General features: G+C 46.5%; 1 protein-coding gene across 1 annotated transcript in view; it reads left to right on the top strand.

Annotated features, from left to right (window-relative positions):
* The first annotated feature begins 1,490 nt into the window (after positions 1-1,490).
* Mctp2 (multiple C2 and transmembrane domain containing 2) overlaps positions 1,491-8,273 on the top strand; it is a 260,991-nt gene continuing 254,208 nt past the window's right edge. The window contains exon 1 of the mRNA XM_004623453.2: positions 1,491-1,569. The gene's annotated coding sequence lies outside the window, so the exon portion shown is untranslated. The remainder of the gene's footprint in view (positions 1,570-8,273) is intronic.

Raw genomic sequence — 8,273 nt, 5'->3', positions numbered from 1 at the left:
CTTCAGCACAGTTGAAAGGATCCACATTCACCAGAGGCCTCAGCTTGCTGACTCTGTCGCACACTGGATCCATACCTTCAGGGATGTTCTCCACTGGGCATCACGAGTCCTGACAACTGCATGGGATCCCTTTGTACATCCCAGCATGGTCTATTCCAAGCAAGACCTGCAATCGTTGGCTTCCTCGGTGGCAACTGTTACAAATAGTTTTAATGAAACACACCGGTTTTCTATCATGGCCTTCTAGGTGGGCACGTTTTCTAAATGTTTACTCTTCCTTTCCTATCTTAGTGTATCTAATCACAAGCTAGCCTTTTGAAGTGGTTTTCGTGCTCTCGGAACTGACGTTGTAATTTCCCAGACTATCCGAGAGGGCTCTGTTTAAATTTCGCCTCATCAAAAGGAAAGCTGCGATTCCGAGTGGCAGGATGAACTCTCCCATTTACACATGAGTTGCTCCTCCAGGATTTAATCTGAAGTCTTTCTGACTCCAGAGCCTGAGCTCTTAATCATCAATGACACCAATTAAACGCCTCAGTTTACACACCCCATTCCCAGAACAACCTATAGGACCACGCCAGATCGCTCTCACGCCTGATTTAGCCTACTTCTGTAACGCTTGTATTTAATTGCAAAGGGCTGTTTCCTAGCGCCCAGGCTCCCCCACCGGCTCTAGGTAGCGATCCCTCCTTCCTGCGCTCTGCTAAGTCTCCCAGCGTCTCGCCCTACAGGTACTAATGCCCATGAGCCCCAGCCTCACCAACAGGTGGAAAAAGAAACCGACCAAGCTCTGTAACAGCACACGCTGAAGTAGGATCACAGAGAGAAGCCAAAGAGGAAGAAAAATAATGCTTGGAAAAGGAGCAAAGGCAAATATTTTAAGCAGCTTAGCGACAATGACCGCAAGGATAATGTCTGTAAGGGATTAACCCAGCGCTCAGGGCAGCTGCCGGCCTGCGCGCCAGCCCTGTCCTTACGGACAAACTGCCTCCGAGAGCGCGTCTCCGCGTGTGGGCGGCTGGCTTCCGCGCGTGGCACCGGTGGAGCAGGCTGCCTAGCTCGGGTGCTTCTTCCCAGGCTGCCGCGGTAGAGCGCGAGCCTGCTCCCCGCCTCCTCCTGATCTTCTACCGAGCAACTGGGGCAAGTTGAGGCTGTCAGTGAGGACGGGTTATGAAGGCAGGGCGAGAAGTTTGCAAACCATTCTCGTCCTCTTTCATCACTTGGGACTTTTGGGAAACACCTTCCTCTTCCTGTGGGCCAAGGCGGGAGAGTGATTCAGCGCCCTGCGCCGAAGCGCGCGCCTGCTGCTAACACCTGGCGGGGCTGCGCCCGCGCCGCCTGGGGAGCTGGAAGGTGACGCGCCGCCTCCTCCCCCCGAAGGCGGGGCTCCCGTGGCCGGCGAGGAAGTCCGGGCCTCGGTGATGCCCCCGCCCCGCCGCATCTGGCTGCTCCCTGCGCTCCTCCCGGGCAGCGAAGACAGCAAGCAGCGGAGAGCGAGGGCAGGTCCCGCGCAGGCGAGGGGCGAGCGCCCGCCCGGCTCTGCAGCCCCCGGGTCGCGGCCTGGCACAGGTGAGGGTGGCGCCGGTTCACCTGGCCGAGGGCCGGCTCCGGCGCTCTCCGGGGTGGGTGTCAGCTGTCCATCCCAGTGGGGCGCGCCTGGGTGGGAATTCGGGGGACTCACTGTCCTGTGGCTACCTCTCCGGGGTCAGAGGGGTGTCTAGAGGACCAGAGGCAGAAATTGAGGGTGTGGAGCGCGGAGGAGCGCGCTGGAGAGGCAGCTAGCTCTGGGCTTTCTTGGCATTTTCAAGGCCACACGTTCAGACCTCCCAGGGCGCGCTGCAGTTAGTCACCTCTCTGCCACCGCCTGGACGCTGCCTGCAGAGGTCGGTCCCTCGCCTGGGGAGACTTTGATGCGTCTTCTTCCCGGGGGTAGGAGGTTCAGCTCTGGCTGCTGGAGTGCATTTGCTTAATCACAGGATGGCAGAAAGTCTGACAGAGTAGGCTTTTGGGTTAGAGTCTCGCCACCACGTTCCACTTGTGTTGTGATGCCTTTCAAATGATTGGATTTGCATAGAACACCTTCCTCCAGGTCTTGCACTGGATACCTACACGCCTGCACTCTGAAGTCTCCTTGGGATGGGGACCCAGGTGCCGAACAGCTCAGTGAACCCAGGTGCTTTCTCTACTAGTTTCACACACATACAGAATTTCACCACTCTTTATTGAGGGATCTCTATGGTCCATGCCTTCTATAAACTACTTTGTGGGGAGATAGGCTCAGCAGCATTTTAATTAACAAATGTTTGCTGTATTGCTTGGAAGATCAAGCTTCTGCAAAAGCCAGCTGCCTCGGGTTCTGGTAGCACAGGGGCTGATATAAAGGGGAGCTTTAGGGTTCTTATTCCTCACCCGAGGGAGTTAGCCTGAGTCCAGGCACTGCTTTAATCTCTGATACCTGAATGCAAGGACTGGCAAATCTTTTAAGCGTCTGTTATTAGCCTGGTTCACAATGACAATTATCAAAACCATCCTTGAAGTCATTAGAATTCGGCTGTGGGGCTGTCTGTGGAGTTCAGTAGGAGCGTGTTCCCCTAGCATGCGCAAGGGCCTGAGTTCCATCCCAGTACTGCAGAAAAAGAAGAGAAAAGAATCGATGACTAGGCACTTTTGTCTTGCCGAATAAAATCCCCGAAGTGGATGTTATGGGAAACCAAGGCACGGAGCAACCCAGTGATCTGTACAGTGGAAGTGGCTGACTGAGGTCCTGACTGTGGGTATATCTGATAGTTTGCACTGCCATGCAGACAGCTAAATCTGGCAGGATTACTGGAAATTAGAATTCAAATTTATAGGCACAAAATCTACCTCCTGGGGGTTGAAGTAGTCTGTCTTGAATCAGAGGAGCACTGTTTTCATTGTTCTTGTGTGATTCAGCTGTGACCTATCAGGGACACAGATGGATATGTATTTTTTTAAAGGTTAAGTTTATCATGTGTCTTCCTTAGCATATTTCTAAGGGTGTAACACATCCAAATGGGGCCAATTAGTAAAGCTATGTACGTTCTTTCTGTGATACACATAGAAGGAAGAGCGAATTTTCATGGGATTCACTTATTTTTAACATAACTGAGCTTCATTTCCCTGACTGTGAGCTGAATGGAGGCTACCCTTGCTACTTAGAAAGCACTTTGTGTAAAAACCTATACTCTTGCCTGAATGTATCTAACATTTAGTTTAAAAGGCAAAATCCATTTTTTTCCTTAAGCCTATCTCTGCAACTATAAGTTACTCTCATGGGCAGATTTAGCAAGGCATCCCCCCAAATTCCAAATTTAACTTTTTTTTTTTTTTTTTTTTCGGTACCAGGAATTGAACTCAGGACCTTGCACTTGTCAGGCAAGTGCTTATTCTACTGAGCTATCTTCCTGGCCCCAAATTTAACTTTTGAGCGAATGATCCATATCACCTCAGATGACAACTTAGGAAGTGCATGGAAATTACAAAAGTGGTCCTCAAACTTATACTGTACAGAATGGGAGTTTCAGAAGGTACTTGAGAATTCAAAATACAGTGTTATTTTCTGTTATGGAGAACCCAGGGTTCCCTAAATCTCTGTAATTGTTGGCAATTATACACAACACTTGATGGGTCCATACTGAAGATACTTTAAGATGTTGCCAGTTAACTGTTGAGATAAAGCTTTTGCTGAGTGAAGAGGATCAAATAGGATATTCTGCCTGGATCATGCCAGACTTGCTTGAACTTTTTTCTTTATCTCTGTTTGGCAGTAAAGCCAAACGACATCTCAAATTCCTGCTGAAAAGTATGCAAAATCCTCTGTAGGTGTTTATAAAAGTGTATTTGACTTGCCTGAGGTGTCCTGTTGGGGAGTAAGTGGGTAATCAATTTGGAAACTTTCAGGAAATGCAAAGGTCCAAGGAGCAGAAGCAGTTCCACATTTTGTAAATCCTCAAAGGTAACAGTTCGGAGACCTTATTTAAGAAAATTAATACAAAATTTGGCATAACATTGCATATTTATTTTGAAGAAAAAAGGAGACAGCTTGCTAGAAATTTCTCCCATTTTTAACTGGCAATCTGATTGGGCAATTTACCAGCACTGTTTATATAGACATGCTTCCTGTTTGCAGCCTGGCTTCCCCTCTCCTGAGAGTACTTAGCTCTCCCTGCAGCCTGTGGTACCCACGGGCGTTCTTGCTGGTGAGAAGCTTAAAACGATGCTTCCTTGTCTTCAAAGAGTGAGAGGTAAAGTGTGGCTGGAGGCAAGGGATTTGTTGAGGGAAAAGCCCTTGCCAGATGGAAAGGCCAAGGTACCAAGGTCACCGAAGATTCTCGGTGCATGTGTCCATTGAGCAGCTAGATTCTAACCTGTAGCTTCTAGATGAGCTGGCTCCCGGGGCTTATCTTGGGCCCTTAGTTCTCCCGAAGTTTTTTCTGTCAGTCACTGCTTACTGAAGCTCTTTCCATGTCTCATGGATGAAGTAAACATCTAGGAACTTCTGATCTCCTGGAACTGATTTTACTGCCCACTGTGTGTTGTTTTGGGTATGTGTATGGAGGTGCTATGGAGCCTTCTGGAGTTTCTTATAGTTGAGAAAGTTTGGGACCCTTGGTGAAGTTTCTTCAATGCCATCTGCAAAAGGGATTCTAGGTGGCCAGCAGACCACAGAAAGCCTTGTAGATTTGGAGCTAAATCTGTTCTCCACTGGTGACCCTAAGTGTTTCTACTCTGTCCTTCCACGGAGCAGCTCCTACACTGAGATTAGCTTGTTAGACACACCCGTGCCCCCAGCAGCTCTGAATCTGAAGCACAAAAATCTGTTTTAAGCACCCCAGATAATTGTGATACATTCAAAAGTTTAGGAACTATTGCATTTTTAAAGATTAAGGGATAGGAAGCTGAGGCATGATGATTGCTGTGAGTTCTAGGCCAGCCTGGACTACAAAGTGAGAGCAACGCCAGACTGAATTGCACACTGAAGCCCTGTCTCAAATAAACAAACAAACAAACCAACCAACCAACCAACACTTAGGAGAATGTGTGTGGCCTGGGATCCTCAAGGGAAAGAAGTAATAGTAATGCTAATATGCTGTTATTGTACTGCAGGCTGAGTATCTCTAATCTGAAAGCCAAAGTGCTCCACAATCAAAACAATACTACAAATAGAAAATTCCATTGGTGTGGGACTTTGTTTCATGTACAATATTGTTAAAATATTGTATAAAGCAACCCAGAGACTAGGTATAAATGAAAAGTAAATGGGTATGTTTAGACTTGGGTGTGTTCCCATGATACCTCATGCTGTATTTATAAATATTCAAAGATCTGAAAGATCCTATATCTGAAAAACTTCTCTTTCAGTGTGTTGAATGAGGGATACTCAACCAGCTGAGCAATAATTTGTGTTCCTGACAGTGCTGAGCGTTCATGTTGTGCCAGACATTGTGCTAAAAAAAGTATTATTTCTCAGGCATCAGTAGAGTGAGACACAGCCATGAGCACTTAAATTTGAATGTGAGAAAATGAAGGCAGGGAGCAGTACAGGGGATTCTGCCCAGCTGCTCACTGGGAAAGTGGCTGAGCCAGGACGCAAATGCAAAGAGTCTGGTTCCAGAAGCTTCTGGCTCCTTCCAGGTGGAAAGTCCTGCTGGATGCTGCTGCTGCATGAGCATCTGAGAGGTTGGCCTGAGGTTCTCGGGATGTGGTATAGATTATTTGGAATTCTTGTCATTTCCTGAACACTTGGGTTTTGGGGAGATTTTTCCAGATAGCAAAGGAAGAATGCTATTGTCATTCACCCCTAGTGCAAGCTTTAAAAATTTCTTGAGCAGGAGGACATGGCTATAGCTATACGATTGTATGACACAGCATGGCCCTTTTGTGTTGCTTTATAATGGGCTTTTATGGATTGATCCAGTGGGGAGCCCTGTAGGTAAAGTAAAAGGTGGCTTTTTTCAGAAATGCTCTCCTTCCTTCCTTCCTTCCTTCCTTCCTTCCTTCCTTCCTTCCTTCCTTCCTTCCTTCTTTCCATCCATCCATCCATCCATCCATCCATCCATCCTTCTATCCATTTAGTATGTCTACCTACCTATCTATCTGTCTAACTATCTAACTATCTAACTGCAGAAATGGGAATTGAACCCAGGGCCTTGTAAACACTGGGCAAGCAAACACTCTACCACTGATCTGTAGACCCAGGCCAGCATCGTGACCTCTTCTCCTGAAAGCCATGCCCTTCCTAAGGATAAAGTGGACTTGAAGGTGATTTTGTGTTAGAAGGCATCCATAGGAACTATGTCTTATATTTTCAATTTTTTCCCTGAAAGAAAATGTTGTGCAGATTTCAATATCATATTGTCACTTGAATAGCTCCATCATTTGAGAAAGCCATGAATAAGGATATGTGGATATGGGTATGACTGGAAGTGAGGGTGCATAGAATGCTGGTCTGGCCTTGAATATGAGTTTGAAGTTATTTATTGTTTCTGATTTTCCTCCAGAGACAAATATTCACTTGAAGTCATGGTGGACAGCAGAACCTAACCTGTGAGAACCTGCTGTCTCCCAGGCCTTCTTTTCTTCTTATGGTAGAGATTGCCTACTCCACTGTGCTTACTATTGTGAAGGTGCCAGAGAGAAGCTGAGATGGCCAAACAGACCCGATCCCTGTGGACTAGTTGAATGATGTGCAGAGCACAATTAGACACTGTCTTTGTGGCTGGGAGTCAGCCCTGCGAAATGGCCCAAGTGATTGCTGTTCAGGAGTGACATTACTGGGCTTAGGCAGCGGGGAGATAGGTGTATGGAAGGATTTGAGAGAAAACTAGGAGATTAGGAAAGGGACCAGGTAGATGGAGATCCTGAGAGCTGAGGAAGTACAGCCCTGTGTGTCAGGCTTTTGTCAATATCACGAGTTAGTATTGGACAAGGAAAGGCTGTATGCTGTGAACTACGAATTTCGTGGATTCGGTGAAATTGAAATGTGTGTGTGACCCAAGGGCGGACACTGAATCAAAGAAGGGTCTGGAGTCCAGGAAAAAATTGGCAGTGTGGAGATTTCAAAGAACAGATCTGGATCTTTAGGTAGTGGCTGAGTAATCAACTAATTTTCAAGTGATTGAATGGCACAGTTGATACAATAGCTGAGTAATATCGACGATTAAGTGGTGCACAGAGGGTCAGTGAGAGCCAGGTCAAAAAGAGAACTGGGAATTTCTCCCTCTGGCCAAGAAGAATATAAACACATTGCAATTTTTTGAAGGAAAAGGTGAAAAGGGTTGAGTCATGCTTATTCTCCAGAGGGCAGAGATGACTTCTCCACTTCAGTTGGCCTTTAACTTGGCTGACTGCTTGAGACCTGGCTTTTGGGAGGAGGTTCTTGAGGTGGAAAAACAAACAAGATCCCAGCAGGGCAACAGAGGGCTTATGACAGCTGGTTTTCAAGTTTTCACACTTTATCCTTTCCAGAAGGCAAAAATATTTATTGTATATGTTTTTACCTTGTTATTTCCTATTGTGAAAAATTCATCATTTTTCCTTTATGTGAATCATGTGTCTCATCAATCCATTGTATTGTACGTATGTCATACAGATTGGCTGGTGCCCTTAAGGCTTGTGCTAAAAAGTACCTGCAACAAGGATTTGATTTTTCTTCAGAAATGGTTCGTTGATCATGTACCGTGCTTGCTGTGTGCTGCAGTTTTGGTTGCGAATCCAGGTCTCCACCTCCTCAGAATGAACATCCGATGAGTGATTGCAATGAAAGCTGTGTTTGTGAAGCTTGAGGCACAGGCGCACGGGACCAGGTGGAGGGGCATCCTCCAGGCAGCGCACCTGCTCTTAGCACAGACGGGAAGCTGGGGCAGTCTGAGAAGCTGTGGACAGGGCGCTCTTAGGGCAGGGGCATGAATGCAGAGCGAGGAATATAAAATACCCAGATGGTTTTGAGAAATCCAAGGATGGATTTTTTTTTATATATTTCTAAAATGTATAATTTTTCATCAGTGCCCATTTGTAATACATAATGATTGTATTCATTGTAGGGAGCTGGTACATTATATATGACATCATTATTCTTTTTATCCCTCTTTTTTTATTGTCTCCATCTCCCTCCCTCTCCTGATGCCCTTCCCAGTGAAGAAAGCCCCAACCACCAACTTCTTTTTGTGTTTCTTATTTTGGTCTTCATTTATGTTTTGAGTTTCTCAGAAAGCATGTAGTAGTGAAGCTTGTGTGTCTGATTTACTGCACTT

This window comes from Octodon degus, unplaced genomic scaffold, assembly GCF_000260255.1.
Source record: "Octodon degus isolate 3935 unplaced genomic scaffold, OctDeg1.0 scaffold00002, whole genome shotgun sequence".
Lineage (NCBI taxonomy): Eukaryota > Metazoa > Chordata > Mammalia > Rodentia > Octodontidae > Octodon > Octodon degus.
This window is presented reverse-complemented; position numbering and strand designations above follow the sequence as displayed.